The sequence below is a fragment of the Mus pahari genome, chromosome 6 (assembly GCF_900095145.1).
Source record: "Mus pahari chromosome 6, PAHARI_EIJ_v1.1, whole genome shotgun sequence".
Lineage (NCBI taxonomy): Eukaryota > Metazoa > Chordata > Mammalia > Rodentia > Muridae > Mus > Mus pahari.
The window spans coordinates 83,968,143-83,987,078 of record NC_034595.1 but is presented as its reverse complement, the minus strand read 5'-3'; the positions used below and the strand labels follow the sequence as shown (position 1 = coordinate 83,987,078).

Sequence of the window (18,936 nt, the reverse complement as noted above, 5' to 3'; positions counted from 1 at the left end):
GAGATTAACTCTGTTAATTAATTAAAATAAATAGCAAATTAAATACAGTAAAATTAAAATAGCACAGGAAATTAATTCTCCTAGCCCCACCTCACAGGTGAGATGCTTAAAGGGCCCCTCACAGCCCAGATCTAGGGCATCTGAGAGAGGGGTGTGGCAGATCACTTGCCTTATACTACTACAACCCCATCCCTAAAGATTATGGCAGAGCATACCTCCCCCAAAACATTCACCTGGCTCTGACATCCCAAAAGGACTCCATGAACTACCTTCCTGGCCCTTGCTCCTCGGTCAGTGGGAGGAAGGGTCCTCACACAGCCCAGGTCAGAGATTAGACACTGTGACCTCCTGGGCACATGGCCCATGGCCTATATCCACTGCCACATCAAAGTTGGAGCAGGACGCAAGAGGGACGGACACAGGCCCCTCTCTTCTGGGTCCTCTCTAGGGCTTGGAGTCAGATTTTGGGAAGCCCTTTGTCTTCTGTGCTGGGCTCTGGGCTCTCTTTGGGGTGCCTCCTGGAGACCCCTCACTTCATTCCCACAGTACACTCAGAGAAGGCACTACTGAGGCCCAGAACCCAAGCCAAAGATGTTCACTCCAGTTGGCTAGCCCAACCCTCATGGTGCCAGTTTTCTCCCACACAAGACAACAGCTCACGTCACAGATGGGGAAACTGAGGCCAGGGCATGCATGCGATGGGCCTGAAGCTGAATCTCGGTGGCCACATTTCACAGTTACCATCAAACATTGGAGTCTGAGTGAAACCCACCTCCACACTGACTGACCGTTCTACAGCCCCAAGCCACACTCCATCACCTTATGGCCTTCCCAACAGTGGATGAAGGGTACCCCACTCTTAGTTTCTGCCCTCTGGCTGTTGATGACAGATAATGAATGGTTCTACCTGAAGCTCCTTCCCCCCCAACGGCCTGCTCAGATCCTACCAGTTAGCTCCATAGGCCACACAGGCTCCACATGCTTTCCTCCTCTAAGCAATCAGGACGCTCTACCTGCCAGGGCACTTTCTACTGTCTGCCTGATAGTCTGCCCAGCACCTGGCACGGCACCCAGCACTCAATAGGTGCTGAGTGGATCTCATCTGATGTCCTTCCTCACAGCCAACTGATATCTGACTGTAGTGACTACTACTGACTGGTTCTCTACAAGTCCAGCATCACTCGTACGGTCCCCTTTTCACGGGATGGTCCCTGCTCAGAAAGGCCTCACAGCTCTGAACCTGGAGCCATCGGATCCTTGACTGTAAATGAACCTCCGTTTCTATGCTGCATGCTTCTAGGTGAGACGAACCGAACCAGGCGAGCAATTCCCAGCAAGCAATTCCCGCCTATTCTACTCAGACCTCCCAAAAAAGCCTCCTGTGGTGGGGGTTGGGGGGGGGGCTGAATCAGGCCAGCAGGCTCCTGGGCTACACAATGAATTCTGGCCTAGCCTGAATTCCAGGGGAGACCTTATCTGAAAACAAGAAGGTCAGGTAGGGCTTTTAATCCGAGCACTCCAGAGATAGAGGCAGAAGCTCTGCGAGTTCCAGGCCCGCCAGGACCGTACAGCAGCAACCAGTCTAAAAAAACATCTAGTGGGCTGGTGAGATGGCTCAGTGGGTAAGAGCACCCGACTGCTCTTTCAAAGGTCCGGAGTTCAAATCCCAGCAACTACATGGTGGCTCACAAACCATCCGTAACAAGATCTGACTTCCTCTTCTGGAGTGTCTGAAGACAGCTACAGTGTACTTACATATAATAAATAAGTAAATCTTTGAAAAAAAACAAAAAACAAAAAAACATCTAGTGGTTAATCAACAGGAGCATGTAGAGGTTCAACTACAGACAAGGATCAGTGTCGTTCCAGGCTCAGAGCTGTGAGGCCACCCTGTGAACAAACAAAAGCTAACTTTCCCAACCCTGTCTCCATTCTGTCCTAGTCCAGAGCCTGAGGCTAAAGACTTTGTGTCTTCTTGTGGCTCACTGGACAAAAACTCCACTCCCTGAGCATTCGGTGTCACCTGGAGCCTGCCCTCTCGGAAGCTCTCCTCTGCTCTGAGCTGTGCTACACCCTCCCTCGTCAACTTCTGATTCCCTTAAGGCTCTGTACATTCTGTTCCCTTCCACAGCACTCCTGTTATGACTTCATACACATCCCTTAAGAGTCAAGATCAAGGCTTACCTTCTAATCTAGCAGAAAGGGAGAAGCAACAAGTAGCTAGGTTGGCCCCGAAGCTTGGGAGTGAGGAGAGTCTGTGCTGGTCTTGATTACCAGCCTCCCTGGGGCTTCCCTCATAAACACTGGTCACACAGTGTGTTAAGGGAATGAGTGCTGGTACACACTTGTTAACCAAACAGAAGAGAAGAAAGACAAAAGAAGACACAGTACACAGCATGCAGGGCCCGGGGTAGAGGAGAGCCTGAGGCTGGGAAGGCCAAGGACAGGGTGAGGAGAAGTGACAAAGGACCATGAGAACCTAATCTACAGCAGGGCTCCACTCCTGGCAGCCAGCGGGAGTGTTCGTGGGAGACAGAGGGAGGAGTGTAGCAGGAGGTCAGAAAGAGTGTGTGTGTGTGTGTGTGTGTGTGTGTGTGTGTGTGTGTGTGTGTGTGTGTGTATGCCTGTGTGAGAGGTGACAATACATGTGTGCTGCACGTGTGAGTTAACCTGTGTAAGAAGGCAAGGAGGTGGGGGTGGGGGTAGGAAGCACTGTGCAAGCAAGCCATAGAGCCTGTGGGCCTGCCTAGGCATCCAAGTGAGGAAAACTATGTATGTGTGCATACAATCCACACACAGACGATGCTGTCTGTACCTGACTGAAGTTGCTGCAGGAAGGAAGAATGACTGAAGAAGACAGAGGAGGAGGAGGGACACGGATGAGGGGGTGAGACTGTAAGGGGGATTGTCATAAGGCAGCACAGGAGAAGCCGGTGTCCCCTGTGAGTGTGAACAATGCAGAAGTTTGAGAGGTGTCAGGGCTCTGCGGAGGGTGTGGCTGGAGTGGCCTCTGCCACAGGCTTAGTGCCAGAAGGGGGGGGGGCAAAATTTGGGGGCTCTCCTGGGGCAGAAGATTCCTGAGAGCCTCTCAGGTGCCAGATCGCTATGTTCTGAGGCAGGGAGACTGAGAAAGAGACCCAGATGTGCGAGTGCCTCCACATCTGTCCACAGCAAAACCTCTGGGCATTTATTCGTCTTTGTCTATGTCCGGGTGTGCACGCCTGTGCTTGTGTGAGCCCTGCCAGCCGTGTTGTCTACGCTTGTCTTTGTCTGTATGTATCTAGGGCCTTTGTCTGAGAGTGTGGCTGTTGGTCTATGCCTGTCTGGGTGGCAGTGTCTGGTTTTGTGTGTCGAAGTTTATCTGTGTCTCTGGGTTGCCATGTGTCCCTGACTGTGCGTGTTTGAGGGTCGGATGCAAGAGACCTCTTGAGCTGCTTGTTTGTATCTGTAGATCGGGGTGGCCTTACTCTGAGAACACACTATTTTGAAGCTTTGGGTCTAGAGGCTTTGGCGTATCTGAGCATGTGCTACAGTGTGAGCCATGCTATGGATTGTATGTAGCCCAGCAATGCTTAGCTGTGTTTGTGACAGCATGGATGTGTGTGTCTCTGTACCTCTGCACGTGTGTGTCTGTGTATGTGTGTGTGTGTTGGGTGTGAGGGGTTTGTCACAGACTGGTGAGCAAGTTAATCTCAGACTCCGTGACACGTGGAATAAAATCACGGTCTCATAATGGGATCATTTGTCTTCCTGTCCAAAGAGAGAACTAACTCTTCACCCTCCACCCTGGGGGAGCCAGTGGGGCCAGCCCCCAGCCCCCACTCAGGCCCCTTCTGGCCCCTGGCACCCTAGCCCCACCCCTCCTCTGCTGCAACAGGCTCACTTGGCTTCCAAAGTGCCCTGATGCCCACTGTGGACTGGGCAGGGTTGTAGGACATGTGACTGGGCCTTAGAGGCCTGTCCTGGGCCCCCCAGCCCCCCCCCCACTGCCAAGGAGGGCTCTGCCCCAGATGGGAGGGGGGGTGCAGGAAGGAATCTTTGGGCCCCTCCTCCTCCCGGAGGGGAGGGATGAGCTGCAGGCCCAGCCGGGATTTTCCATCTCTCAGCAACAAGATTCCTGGTGAGCAGGCTGCGGGGTTTGGCAGAGCGCCTGCTGGAGACCCGCCCTCACCCGCCAGGACGCCTGGGTCCCCAAGGCCCAGCAGCAGCGGGTTCCCTGGGGCGTTGAGAGGGACTCAGCACTCCAGCCTACAGTTGCCTGGGCCTGTGGGAAAGCCAGACCCCCTGCCTTCCAACCAAAGATGGCTCCCCAGCCCCCACCCCCTAGGCAAACCACCACCCTTCCTCTGGCCTCCTTGAAGCCTGCTTTCCCAGGCGGGCTACCAAGCACCGCCCTGGCCTGACCTCAGCACACACCCTGCTTGGGTTCTAAGGCTCACCTCCAGGTCTCAGGGCTAACAGGACAGGGTTGTGCCTCTCTTCTCAAGCCTGGGGGAGGGAGGGATTCTCAGACCAAGGCTATTTATGAGTCTTGCATCTGTGAAATCCTCGTGGTCTCAGCTCTTCTGGCCTGAGCTGAGAAGAACCAGCTGGGGAAACTGAGGGAAGGGAGCCCGCTACATCCCCTACCCACCACAAGGCATCTAAGGCCTCTTGGGTTTGCCCAGCCACAGTGCTGCCCCTCTGGCTTTCCCATGAGTGCAATGTCAGAGGGGTGAGCTCTCATCAGAGACAGAGAGAATGGGCAGGTGGGCTCTCAACTCCCAGCAACATAGGAGAGCAGGTTTGGTAAGAGATTAAGGTTGAGGAGGAACCAGAGGCTCCAAGATTTACGAGGCTCATTCTTCTCCCTCAAATTCCCCTTAAAGTCCCCCAGTCCCAGTCTGGTCCCTCCAGGGTTGTGCTGTGGCCCCAGGCCAATGTCAAGGCCCCAACCCATCCATCAGCTGTTGCCAGGGAGTTTCCACCCCAATGGGTACCAAAGGGAGGGGCTTAACTGACACTGGGGACTCAGATGGATGGGAGGGAGCATGGCCCTAAAGAATCAGCCAACAATCCTGCACCCTCCTGAGAGCTGGGGGGCTCCAAGCCTCTGGGGAAGAAACGGGGCTGCTGGGTGGGGCCGGGAGGGGGCCACACCCACTCTAAGCCCCACCCTTTTAACAGACCTGAAGGCCTGGGATTCTGAGATGCTCTCCAGCTCCTGGGGTGTGACATCTTAGGTGACTTCTGCTCCTCTCTGGGCCCCACCACACACGACAGGAAGTGGCTATGATAGACCAGGTATTCTCTGTTCACATCAGCCCCTTCAGCACTAAGCCCTTCCCTCTCCAGTACAAGGGGGCCAACAGAGTCTGGGCCACATGGAGTGAGATGGCCAGGAAACTAGAAGTCACCCAAGTCTTTTTTTTTTTTTTTTTTTTTTTTTTTTTTTTTTTTTTTTTTTTTTTTTTTTGTTTTTTTTTTTTTTTTTTTTTTTTTTTTTCGAGACAGGGTTTCTCTGTATAGCCCTGGCTGTCCTGGAACTCACTCTGTAGACCAAGCTGGCCTCGAACTCAGAAATCTGCCTGCCTCTGCCTCCCGAGTGCTGGGATTAAAGGCGTGCACCACCACTGCCCAGCTGAAGTCACCCACGTTATGCTAAAAAAAAAAAAAAAACTCTATAATTATTCTCCCTCCTGTAGCCATTTTGTGGACCAATGAAACTGAGACTCTGGGAGAGGGGGTATCCAAGCACAAGGCTTGGGTATTACTGATTACAGTAGTTAAAAGGACAAGCTATGGGGGCCTGAATCAAACTCCCAGCTGTACCACTAACTTGTGTGAATCCCGATACAATCTCTCAGCCTCAGCCTTTGCATCTGTAAAATGGGGTTGCAGAGCCTCCCTCATAGGCCTGCTGAGTCCAGCTGAGTAAATGCAGGCGAAAGGCTTGGCACAGTGCCTGCTGCACAGAGAGAGCCTCAACAGGGCTGCTCTCCTAGCCGCGCCTAATACTAGCTTAACATTCCAAGTGGCCAGAGGTGAAGGCAAGGAGGGATCCGGATGTGGCTGGAGGGCGAAACCATCTTTCTCCTAAAGCCAGGTTGGGACCCTCAGAGCCTCAGCCCAGGAGGGCCAGCCAAATTCCTGGAAGCCCCCCCAGCTGTCTCCCCTATTCGTTAAAGGCTTCTCATTAGTGAGCCAGGGCACCTGCCCCTCCATGCGTAATAAGCCTCATTAGTATCTTAGCCCCAAGCTCTGAGCCCAGAGTCTATATGTGTGCGCATGCAGGAGGGTAGGGGGGCCACAACAGGCCACCAGCCAGGAGACAGCATCCTCACCAACCACACCCCCTGCCTGTCATCCACAGAGCCCGTCACCGTCACCACCCAGCTTGTCACCTGCCTGCCTCACACCCGCACCACCTGTCACCCACCCAGGCTTGTCACCCACCCAGCCCATCACCTGCACCACCTGTCACCCACCCAGCCTGTCACTGACGCCGCCTGACAGGCATCTAGGTGGGGGGACAGGAGATAGAAAGAGAAGCCCACAGAGGTGTAGAGCTGGGGGCCCCAGAGACCCTGTGGGACCCCCACTTCTGCTCGGCATCCTGCAGTATCGCCATGGCAACCTCTCAGCCGCAACCACTTTCCCAAACATCCCCCGCCTGCCCCCCCCAGGCCCTGCTCTTAGCTGAGCTGAGGCTCAGAAGAGCCTGAGTGACAGGAGAATGGGGTAGGAAGGAGGGGGTTCATCTGCTGGCTGGCCTTGACCATCCTCTCTGCCTTTGGACTCTGTTACTCCATCTGCAAAATGGAGGGGCCAGAAGGTGAGGCCTTTAGAGAGCAGACCATCCCTTCTCCAGCCTGGATTGGCTGAGCTGACTGCCAGTTAACCTGGGAATGCTGGGAGGTGGGACAAAAAGGACGAGGGGGTTTCTGGGCTCTTCCATACTCTTTAGCCAAGGTCCGGTCAGGAGTGGCTAGGCCTCTGACTCAGGCTCACACAGCAGCAGGAAAGAAGCAGGCTGGAAGGGAGAGGGGCTCTGCTTCAGGCCAGCTAGCTAGAGGTAGCACACTGTGACCCAAGGTGACTAGGGGCAGGCTTGGCTCCCGCCACTGAGCGGCATTATTTATGAGACTCTAAGGTGAGAGGAGTTTGAGCGGCTGTGACACTGGCCCTCAGGGGGCTCGTGCATGGTGGGACGGTGAAGACAAGATGCCTCCTCAGGAGAGGACTTGAGAGTCCCTGCTTCCCAGGGCTGGCTGGGGCAGGGGCTATCATAGCCGAGGGGCACTAGCCTGTCCTCCTTCAGAACCTTGCCACCCCCCCATCCCTCCCCACTCCTCCAGGCAGGCAGCGATAGGATTACTTCCGCATGACTGCCCGCTCCACGGGGTTCCGAGACCCTCCTGCCTGCAGCAATCTTTAAAATTCCTCCAGCCCAACCTCTCTCCCTTTCTCCCCGCAGCGTAAGCTCCGGAGTCTACCGCAGTGTACCTACTGCCGCCGCCGCCGCGCGCACGCGGCCGCCACCACCAGCACCACTACCAAGCAAGCAGGGGCCCAGGTCCCTCGTGCCAAGGACAAAGACAGACCCATCCTCACAGAGTAACCCTACATCCCTCAGACCCTCTCCCCTTGGGACTGACCCGATCCCACAGACCTCCGTTCCAGCCAGGCATACCAGCAGTACCTAGGAGGATGGGTACTATGTTTGAGCACTCCTGGAAGTGCCCGCCTGTGTCTAAAGTGCCAGAGCCTGGCTGCCCCATCTCGGTTATGTCTCCCTTCCCTGTCTCACCAATCCCTGCTACTCCTGGGGTGGGCAGACAGCTTGGGTCAAGCTGTTCCCAAGGGCACAAAGACAGGAGGAGATGGGTCCTCTGAATTTTTTTAAGGCCCTGATAAAGGCTGCAACCTTGGACTTGCTAAACTGGGACCCAGGCAATGTTTTGGGTACCCTTCCCACAGCAATATAACTGCTTGGGTCGGGGAAGTCCTCTATGAGCCCTCTCTAAGCAAGAGATACCAGAGACCCTTAGGAAAGAAGTGAGTTGGGGGGGGGCTGTAATACCCATACCCCCACCCCAGTCTCTCCATCCCTAAAGCAGGCAAGAAGCAGCTCGGGCTCTAAATCACTCCCCTCACGCTGCCCTCTGAGGCGGATTCTGTGCATCTGTAATTAGGGGGTGGAACAGATGGCGGAGATTCCGTTTAAAATCATGCATCTAGTAGAGTAACCTTCACTGTCGGAACTAACTCCCAGGGAGATGGAGCCCCACAGCCTAGATCTGTGGGGGGGCCTCCTCAGTACTCTCCCCCCTCTCCCAAAGCCCCACCCATCTCAGGTATGGGTGGGGGAATCTGGCAGGGTTGAGGAGAGGGAGTAACTTCCCCTACCCCAGACATGCATGCCAGAGCCCAGGCATAGGTACTCAAAGAGTTCTTGGCTGAGAGTCCAGGGTGACCCGGTGCCAAGTGGCTCTGCCTATTCCCCAAAGGGGCTCAACCCTCCAAGCTTAGTCCAGAGCGTCCACAGCCCAGGATCTGGGGGGCAGCTTTGAACCAGATGTCCAGCCTCACTGTCCAGGAATGAAAGGCCTCGGGCAGCGCGGGGTGGGGATGGCTCCCCAGGCAGAGGAGGCTCTGGGAAGCGGAGGAGGCTTGGGCAGTAGACAGAGCAGTGAGGTGCGTGTGAAAAGGCTGGGGGGGGGGAGCAGGGGGGGGAGGGTGTGCTGGAATGTGTGGCTGGTGGGAGTGAGGGCTGCTGAAGAAATGAGGCTGAGGCGGGTGTGTGACAGGGTGCCGTGGGGTGCAGGGTTGGGGGAGCTGGAACGCTACATGTGAGCTCAAAGGGGCGAATGGGTCAGGGCGGTGACTAGGCAGGGCTGTGCATGTCACAGACAGGCAGAGTGTGTTTGGAGAAAGGTGTAGTGTAGGAGTGTCCTTGTGCCTTTCCAGGGTTGAACCTAGAGTCAGCTAAGCCTGGGGAGCTGCTAGGCCTCTCAAAGGGGTAGAGTGGGGACCTCTGAGGAACGGGAATGCTTGCACATGCATGCTAGGGAAGGCACTAGAAGCTATCAGGACATTTGGAGGTACCTGAGGCTTTGTCTGTGAACTTTGAGAGAAATGTGGATATGAGGAGCTGTGTGTGTGTGTGTGTGTGTGTGTATGTGCTCGAGTGCTGGAGAGGGAGTGTTTCAAAAGGTGTAGAGGTCCCCGCCTGTCTGCAGGCTGCCATTCTGTAGCTGGGGGTAAACGTGTGTAAGGGGAGATGTTGGATGTGAAATCTGTGCATGTGAGAAGGCACGGGGGCTGTGGGCAGGTCCTGGGGTACAGCTGTGGAGTGTTGAGGCTCAAGAAGGTTCTGGTGCCCTTGAGGATGTGGTAGAAGCTGTGTGTGTGTTGGGGTGTCTGGGAGTCATAAAAAAAAAAACAACCAGGGTTTGATTATGTGCTGGGGTGTCTGGGGGTCATAAAAAAAAAATCAGGGTTTGGTTATGTGCTGGAACAGCACTGTGTTTGGAAAGATGTGGCAATATTCCTAGACGGGTTACAGGGATTTGAACTGGGTATGGATACAGAGGTGTCAGGGCTGAAGAGGCCGTGGGTATGAGAATGTCACAGGGGCTTCTGTTTTGAGGTAAGGAGACTGTATCTGAGGAGGTGCCCTAGAACTATGTACTGGGAGGGCAAGTATGGTCCCTAATATCAGAGATGCTGGGCTTATAGAGTACATGAGTGGGAGAGTATCAGGGTTAGAACGAGGCTCCTGGTGTTTGGGGAGGTGTTCCAGGTACAAACAAGGGTAGTGGTGTGGCATTTGCATTTGGGGGTGTGTTGGCTGTGTGCCTGTGAGACAGTTGGGTATCAAGGAGGTGTTGGTGTTGGGCGGTTGTGTGTAGAAGTACTGAGGCTCTGTGTTTGTAGGCACGCTTAGCTGTGATGTGGAGTTGCTGGAGTTGTAAGCATACACTAGGGGGCTTGTATATTTTGGGGGCTACAGTTAGGGGTCCTGTGCTTGGAGAGCTGTTAGGGAGCAATGTGGTGAGGGGAAGGGAATAGGCCTCTAGGATGATGAAAGGCAGAATCTCTGGGGCCCACCTGGGGACTGCACACTGCCTTCCCCCCCCCAATTCCCTGCTTTGGGGTATCTATGTTAGGACCACACTGTTGAGACAGGCCAGTCCATCTGTCTCCACCTGTGCCTTGGCTCCAGGGGCACAGCTACCTCCTCAATCCCTGGGGAGCAGCAATGCATCTCACCCCACCCATCTGCCTTCAGATGGTCCGCAGCCTCCACCAAGCTGCCCGGAGGGGCATCACCATGTTTGACTCTCCATAGCTGGCTGTGGGTGGAGAGAACTATACAGGAACAGTCCTATGGCGGCTCCTTTGAAAGCCACCGCCACCAGGCAAGGGGACACAGGAAGACAGGGTAGGCATGTCTGTCCTTGGTCTGCCTGTGTGGGTCAGTGGTCAGTTGCAACCCCCCCCCCCGTAGCTTTTCTCACGCTTTCATGCTGAGTGTCCCTATTCAGGTAGGACCCAAGGCCTTGGAAAACACCCGTCCAAGCAGGGCCAGCAGGCACGCACTGGTATCTACAGCTATACCCTCAGCTATGCACACCCCTAAGTTCAGACGGACACCCACATCCTTCCACATACAATGTGCACCATGGCACGGTTCTATGTGTAGCTCATCCTCAGGACACACACACACACACACACACACACACTGCATCAAGCTACTTGTCTCTGTAAAACCAAGTATAGCCACACACCATCTTGTCAAGGCAACCTAAAGTCAAGGTTTCTTTTTGTTTCTCTGATGATACTGGAGATTAAACCCGAGGTCTTGTGCACTCTAGAAAAAAGGCCCCCCGGCACTGAGCTACAGCTACAGCCCCTCTTTGCACACCCTCATCTTATAAGTGTGCATTCACATTGGTATCTGCACAGTAGTTACACACACATGGGCGCGCGCGCGTGCGCCATCACACCCATAGCCCTTCTCACACATGCTCTGTCTTTCTTACATACTCCATGACAGACAGACTCATGTGTGTTCATGTTTGCCTACCCATACACCCTTACCAGATAACTCCTTCGCACGCTCCAGTCCTCCAGCCCACCTTTGTGTCCAGGTTATCCCCCGCCTGCTCACTGAACAGGTTGATCCTCTACCAGCTGGGTCAGAGCAGGGCCCCTCTGTGCCCAGGGCTGACTCTTACTGTGTCAGAGTTTGGGTGGTGACAGCACATCCCGAGACCTCACAGCAGGCCTGTGTGTCACCGGCTGGATTCCTAAGGAAGCACAGGCGTGTAACCTGTTACATGGCAAGAAACAGAGTCGATGTAAAAGTGACAGGACCAAGTCACAAAATGTGTCTGTGTTGTATAGGTGAGAGCCTCGGGGATGCATTTACACAAAGGAGACATCCTCTGGTAAGTTAGTGAGCCAGGGGCCTTTTCTGAGACAAGAGAGCCATACATTTTTGTGTATGAGTGGGGGCCAGGAGAGCCCTCTCGCCAATCCCCCTTCCAACAGAAGAGCAGAGAGGAAGGGACTGCTCAGGGCTTTGCTGGCATCCGCATCCTGACCTCCTTTAGCAGCTGGAAACCGAGCTGGGGGAGGAAGGAATGGAGTCTTGGCTAGCCTGGGGGTTTGGGGAGGGCTGAGGCAGAAAACACCTTCCAGATTCTCATCAAATTCCTGTTTGTGGTTTGTAGCCTCCAGTCAGTCAGTCAGCCCCTCTCTCTTCCTCTCTCTCTCTCTTTCCCCCCCCTCTCTCTCCCACCCAGGGTCTCCCCCCTTTCTTTATCTCTTCCTGTTTCTCTGTCTCTCCCCATCGTTCTCTTTGCTTACCCCGTCTCTGTCTCTCCTCTGCCTTTCTGTTTTCCTGACGCCTCTCCCTGCAGGCACCTCTGTCTGTCTGTGTCTCCCTGTCCCAGTTCATCTGTCTGTCTCTCTCAGTCTGTCTGTGCGTGGGTGTCTCTGTCCATCTGTTCTACCACCCATCTGTCTGTGTTAGTCCTTCTAAAGGTGTCCATTCTCATTCTCTCTCTCTCTCTCTCTCTCTCTCTCTCTCTCTCTCTCTCCCTCCCTCCCTCCCTCCCTCCCTCCCTCCTTCCCTCCTACAGGTCAGCAAAGGACCCTCCTGGCTCAGGAGGTGGGGAGGGGAAGAAAAAGACCCGCAGCTCCTGGTTTCAGTAGCATCTGGACTAGATGGGGGAGCTGAGGCCTGCCAGCTGCAGAAATGGCCCCTCCCCTCGGCTCCCAGGCCAAGGACCTCAGAGCAGAAAAAAAGAATCAGAGCAGGGCTTTACCTGCAGCTGAGTTCATACAGGGCTAGGCGGGGGTCTCACTTCACCCTCACACCGGTACCCTCCTCTAAGCCTACCTTCCTTAAGCCCCAGCCAATGGGAGACACACGGGGCACCCTGGGAGAGGGGAAGACTAGGCCTTAAGGGAATGAGGGGCTGGGAGCCAGGGCTTCCTGTCAGCTGGGCAGGAGGGGCTCTTTCCCTCCCCCTCTCCAGGCAGTCTCAGGGGACCTCCTCCTCCTCTGGTCCTAGCTCCAGGCACTAGGGGCTACCCTGGCAGTTCCTGTCAGCTCCATGAGGCCATTTCTGCATCCCATCTGCCTGCAGGAATATGGGGTGGGAGGGTCACCGGTGTCTCCCCAGAAACAGCAGAGGCTGGTTTGGGCCTGAGAAGCACAAAGTATCCACCACCTACCAAACCAGCATCTACCCCTCCATACACACACACACACACACACACACACACACACACACACACACACACACACACAGAGTATCTTGGAGCCCTACCCACTCAGGATCCCCTACTGCACCGGCACACACCCATCTGCTGCCCACCCTGCATTCCCAGCAGGCTCCAACAGTGCCCCAGCACCCGGCCTCCTTCGTCTTGAAATCGCACCTCCCAACATTCTTCCAGGCTGCTGTGTTCTCTCCCCTCCCCTCCCCTCCCCTCCAACAGTTCATAGTTCAAGTCCCACAACTGACAGAGAGAGAAAAGGAGGCTGAAGAGGAAGGCACGGGAGGACACTGTCATCCTCCTGAGACCCTGGGGTCAGATCAGCAATGAGACTCATCAGAGAAGGACTTGCAGAAGGGACAGATTATGGCTTCCTCCTGACCCACCTCAGGCAAAGTCCAGATTGGCTTCACCCTGGCGTGCCACTGGGCTGGGGCCAGGGGCTGGCTGCCTCCCTTCGCTGCTCTCCTTGCCCCTGGCTGGGCTCTTTCTCTTCCCCCTTCAGAGCAGCTCTCCCTGCCCTCTCCCTCCAAGCTCCCTGGCTCTCACATCCTCAGCTCTTGGAAGCCTGACTCACTGTTTCCCCTCCCTCTCTCCCCTCCCTCCCTCCCTCCCTCTCCTGGCAACAGTGCCTCCCCCTCCCCTGAGGGGGCTCTGGCCACAAGGGTGCCTGCCTGCTCTTCTCCATGGGCTCCAGCCCCACTCTGTGCCAAGGAGGCCCCCCTGCAGCTGAGCCAGTCCCCCCCCCCCCCTACAGAGAGGCAGGACACAAGAGCCTGAGTTCCAGGCTGGCCTAGCCACAGGATCTGTGACTCTGGGCAAGTGGCTCCTCCCTTTGGATCTGTGTTCCTTCTGTCAAGCACGCGGTTGGGGTTGGGGAGGGGTACCACAGGGATGATGACAGACACCTTTGGGGTGCTAAAGTCCCCCACTTTTATAACATGGGAAACCCTTGCACAGGGTTCCTGCCAACCTGTGGAGTAACCCACCTAGCCTAGGCCCCGCCCACAGGTCCCAAGAACTGGGTTCTGGCTCCCAGACCCCTGACAGGACAGAGAGGGAAGGCTGCTCTGAGGCTGGAAGCGTTAGTCAAGACCCATGGAATCCCTGCCCCATCATGCTATGGGATTCTTCCCTCTTCTCTTTCCCACCTGTCCCCCCCCCCCCATTTCCCAGAAACATTTGCACTTTTCTTTCTATAGTTCACCCCAAACCCAATCCTAGCCCTCAATCATGGCAGGGAGGCCTACAGTGCCTCCTAGAGTATGGCTGCAGGAGAGAGGCAGAGGCGGTGGGATAAGGAGAGGTCCTCTGAGGTTCCTGGGGGTCCACCACCGAGCCCTGAGAGAGACCCCGGCATTCCTTGCCTAGTTTCTCTCTCACTCTCTTCAATGGCTTTAGCCTCTATCTTTCCCACTCTTCAGCAGCATGTGGCTCTTTGGGTCTCCTCTCCCAACTCCACTGATGGGGGGGGGGGGGAAACGACATCTGCTGGCATTAGCAACAATATTACCCTTGCTTCATCTAGCTGTGGCCAACTCCACCACACCTAGGCTTTGCCTCTTCTCTCTGTCCCAAGAGATCCCAGCCACCAGAGACAGAGCTTGGCTCTATCCCATAATAGTGCATCTGCTTGACCTCACCCAGCCAGACCAGAAGGGCCAGGGCATCTGGTACACAGGCATGGCACCCCTTTATCTTGGGAGGCTGGCAGAAGACATGGAGCTCGCTCACGCTCCCCACCCCTTTGCATAACCCCCTCCCGGGCTCACACACACACACACACACACACACACACACACACACACGCTCACAGACTCACAAGTAGCCCTGGGGGTTGGTATAGAGCAAGGGGGAAATATGACCAAATCCAGGTTTGCTTGAAGGGAAGCCCTGTCCGATGAGGAACAGAGCCATGCTTCAGGCTGACATCCCTCAGGGGTCTGTACCAGTGCACCCACCAAACCATCTTCTATCAGGAACAGACTGCCCCAGTTATTATCAGCTGGAGCCCCCACCCCTTAACATCTTTCAGAATCCAGATCTAACCCCCCTTCATATACGTCTGCCAATAGCTAAGCACATGGCTTGGGGGGGTTGCCCCCCATCACCAAAGGCCCCATCAGTTGGGCTGGGGAACAGTATAGAGTAATCCTGGAAGCCTCACACACTAAAACTGAAAAACTAAACTGTTTACCCACATTACCTGGGGGCGTGAGGGGCTGCCTGACCCTGAGACCTTGTTCCAGACCACCCCCCCCAGCCCAATGGCCATAATAAACAGCCAAGTCTTTCTCTAGGACAACAGATTTCTCTAAGCCCAACAGCTCCTTCCGTCACTACCTCAGCCATAGATCACATTAAAAACTCACTGAGGGCAACTTAAACCCATCACATTTGTTTCTCTCTATATTATTTCAAAAGTAACGGCATTAAAAATGGATTTTAGTACAGAAAATAAATATCAGCACGTGGGCCTGCAGCCCAGGCGGAGAAGAAAGCCCACCAGGGGACTGTCCCTGGGGGGCATAGGCACAGCTTAGGCACTGGCCAGGGAGGTGCCTGAATGGTCAAACAGCACCCTGGAGATGCCTAGGGAGGGGGGCAGTGTCTGCCCCACCTGGGCACCTGCTCCCATGCCAAACCAAGTGGGAGATGAGTCACAGGTTTGGGTTGATGCCCATCCCCTCTCTAGTCACTGCCACCTCTGAAGGGTGGGTGCTCTGGGGCCAGAAGTCACCGGTCTCTAGGGATTACTCCAGCTATCAACACAGGGGAAATGAATTCAACTTACTATCCCGTTTGATTTTTCCATTACAATAAAAATAAATATACATCTGCTCAAAGGAAGACGATTTAACAAGTGGCATGCATGTGCTACCTCGAGGGTCCCTCCACAGCTGAACACCACAGCCGAGCCTGCCTGCTCCTCCCGTGCTGGGGGGGGGGGGGGGATAGGATGAACAGACTGGTAATCTTTCACTTACAGCCCTGGCGCACACAGCCACACACACCGGGCCACACTGAACAGGAACAAGTCAACAATAGAAACACCCCAAATGCTCCTGGCAGGACTCTGCCCAGGCCTGGGCTCATGCCCCTGCCCTGCCAGCGGCAACAGCGAGAGCGGACAGAATGTGGCCACCCTGACCCGGAGGCAAAGCTTGTCCTCACACCCTGAGCTCAGCCCAGGGAGCTGGGGCCAAGTCCCGCCTGACACCAACTGGTCCAGCGGGAAACGCCTGCCCAGCCAGACAGGCACAGGCCCCCCAAGGGTCCCTCCTTGTGCTCAGGGACCAGGCTGGTGCAGCCCAGCCCTGCCTCCCAGGGTGACGCCTGGGCCCAAATTCAGCTGGCCCTGCCAGTCAAGCACTGGTGCAGAACCGAGGGCACCAGGCTCAGCCCCTCCCAGCCCAGCCCCAGGGCCCCCAAGCTGGGAGGGAGGGGAGACTCCCCACCCCTCCACATCTGGCCCTGGCCCCTAGGGTCTGCGGTAGAGAATTCCCGCCCCCGCTTCTCTCCCTCCTCCTGCTCTGTGCGATCTGTGCCCGCTGCCCGCCTCAGGGACAGCCCCAGCTCCCGCCTCCGGCCAGCATGGCCCACATCCTTCCTCCCTCAGCTGGCCCCTTTGCCTGGCAGGAGGCTGGGGGGTCAGGCTGCTGGGGAACCCTCCACCCCCAAGCTCCCATCAGTCCTCGTCCCCAGCCCCCAAACTCTGGGTTGCTGTCCCTTTTCCTGTAGAACAGGAAACAAGGTTATTTCCTACTCTCAGAGCCAGCCCCCTGCCCCTTTGGCTCTGCCCAGGGACCCAGACCCAGCGAGGGAAGGCGCCCTCAGCCAGAAAGCAGAGATTCAGCAGCTCACCCCAGCTCCCGACCTAGGGGGCTGACAGCTGTCACTCAGCACCCCACCCCCTGGGGAAGAGGGGGCCGATTCAATCAGAGCCCTAGAGGAAACGTATTGATACACGATTATTTATTTATTTATGCAAAAGTGAGCCGACTTTGTTCGCCAGGTAACCGGGCACGCGGCCCAACCCCTCTGGCCAGGCCACCCCCAAATCCCTCCTCCGCCCCACACCCCCTCCGGGTCATTAGGTCCCCGCCCCTCAACTCCCAGAGCGCCAACGGAACCTTGGGATTTGGGGGCTGGAGGGGAGGGGCTCCTCCCTCTGCAGTCTCCCCTTTTCCCAGCGCCTATCCTAAAATCCAGCCTTGTTCTCCGCTCCCACGGTCCCCCTACATCCCACCCCCCCCACATTCTCAGCAAGCTGGAGAGCAAATTGCAGTTTTAAATCCAAAGGCGGAGGGAGGGGGGAGGAGGAGGGGGTGCGCAGCAGCGCTGGGCGCGCACCTCGCCCCCGAGCCGGGGGAGCCGCGGGGCGGCCAGGAAACCCGAGAACCCCCCCTCCCCGCCCCCCCTCCCCGTCCACCTCCCCCTCCCCCTTCCCGGCGCTGCCTGCCAGGCTTCGAGCCGAGCCCAGCCGAGCCGCGGGCCCCGGTGGAAACAAAGACCGATCGCACCGCGGGCACCGCAGCCACGGGGTCCGGCGGACCGGACTGGGGGCGCTGGGCCCCCCCAACAGTGCGCTGCACAAAAGAGCCTGGCCGGCCGGTCCCCAACGGCGTCTATTGCTGGGCAGGAGGCGCTACTTACCGGAGTGCTGGGCTGCCGGCTCCGTGGGTCCGAGCCAGGCGAGGGGTTTCGGGGGGCGTCTATCTTCCGCCGGCGGCAGCGACACGGGCGCCCGGCTGCTGGGAAGAGGAGTCGTAGAGGAGCCCTGAGCCGCCTGCCGTCGCTGACAGCATGGCTCGCGCCTCGGCTCACATTCTCCGCCGCTAACTCCGCTGGACACGGCCCCCCGCTCCCGCGGCGTCCCCCCCACCACGATTACTCCTTCGCTATCTGCGCCCCACTCGCTTCCCCAGCCGCTCACACACTCTCACAGCTCTGGACACCCCCGCCCCAACCCCCCAATTGCAAACCTGGGAGGGAAGGCGCCCCGCGTAGTCCTCCTGCTCCTCCTCCGCCGCCCTCCTCCCTCCCGCTGTCTGTCTGTCTGTTTGTCTGCCTGTCTCTATTTCTCTCGCTCTCTCTGCCTTTCTCTGCTCTCCGAGCTGGGTGGGAAAAGGAAATGAGGACAGAAAGCAGACGCTGGCTTTGGGTGGTGGTAGCTGGATTCCCTCTCTCCCTCCCTCCTCCCTCCTCCCCTCCCTCCTCCTGCCTTCTGCTCTCTCCGCTGCGAGCGGGGCTGAGCGCAGCCTGGCGGGTGGCTCGCTCTGCCCGCCCGCCCGCCTGTCTGTCTGTCTGGTCTGCCTCGCTCGCTCCCTCCCTCCGTCTCTCGCCCTCGCCCTGCCTGCCTGCCTGCCTCTCTCCGTCTCCGCCGCCGCCGCCGCTGCCTCTGCGAGCTCGCCTTACCTTCGCTGCTCACCATCCGGAACCCCAGGGGGGAGCGCGCGCAGAGCACGCCGGGACTTGTAGTCCCCGTTCCGCCGCTCCGCGCGCTGTGCGGGCGGGGCCGCTCCGGCTGCTCCGACGGCGCGGCCGGAGCGGACCCTTTGCCGGAGTATCCCTGGCCCGGATGAGTCCCGTTTTATCTAGGACTGCTGATCCTCCTCAAGGGTTAGGAACATTCCCGGCGTTCCGAGGCCCCTACTCGGCGCTCTGACTGCGCCAAGGTTGCGGGTGGTAGCGCAGGGGCGGGGTCTGAGAATAAAATGAGTGGAATCGAGCATCAGAGGATGAGCCAAAAGGGCTGCGACTTTCTGGGGTGTCCCAAACACGTTGAGAGGGCCCATGGAGAGACGAGAGGACCGACACTCTCAATTTGGGGACGTTTTTCCTTCCAGAAGAGGCTTTTGGCAAGAAAGCTGCTCTGGAAACGCCACAGTTTCCTCCGCATTTCGTGGCCCTTCGCCTCAAACTCAGCCCTGGATTTAGTTCTTCCAGCGCCTACTTTTTATTGTCGTCCACGGGCGACGAGGGCGCAAAAATCCTAGACAAAGTGTAGCTACCATGCCTCCTCCTGAATTTGAACAATTGTTTGTGAGCGGAATTCAACAGTTCTCCAGCGCCTGCTGCGGCGTGGGGGCTGGGCGCAGCACTTTCACCTACCTCCTCTTCAGGTCACATCTGTTCTCCAGCCCCTGGCTCTGGGCCCCC

General features: G+C 56.8%; 1 protein-coding gene across 6 annotated transcripts in view; it reads right to left on the bottom strand.

Moving 5' to 3' along the window:
- The window catches only part of Ahdc1 (AT-hook DNA binding motif containing 1), a 65,775-nt gene extending 47,528 nt beyond the window's left edge, over positions 1–18,247 (bottom strand). For 3 of the 6 annotated variants that reach the window (XM_021200166.2, XM_029539436.1, XM_029539437.1), the window contains exons 1-2: positions 17,760–17,951; positions 17,431–17,525 (exon numbers count right to left, since the gene is read on the bottom strand). The gene's annotated coding sequence lies outside the window, so the exon portion shown is untranslated. Of the gene's footprint in view, positions 1–17,430; positions 17,529–17,759; positions 17,952–18,192 lie in introns of those variants that run through there. The other 3 variants (XM_029539440.1, XM_029539439.1, XM_029539438.1) reach the window with 3 other exon arrangements.
- Between the last annotated feature and the right edge of the window lie 689 nt (positions 18,248–18,936).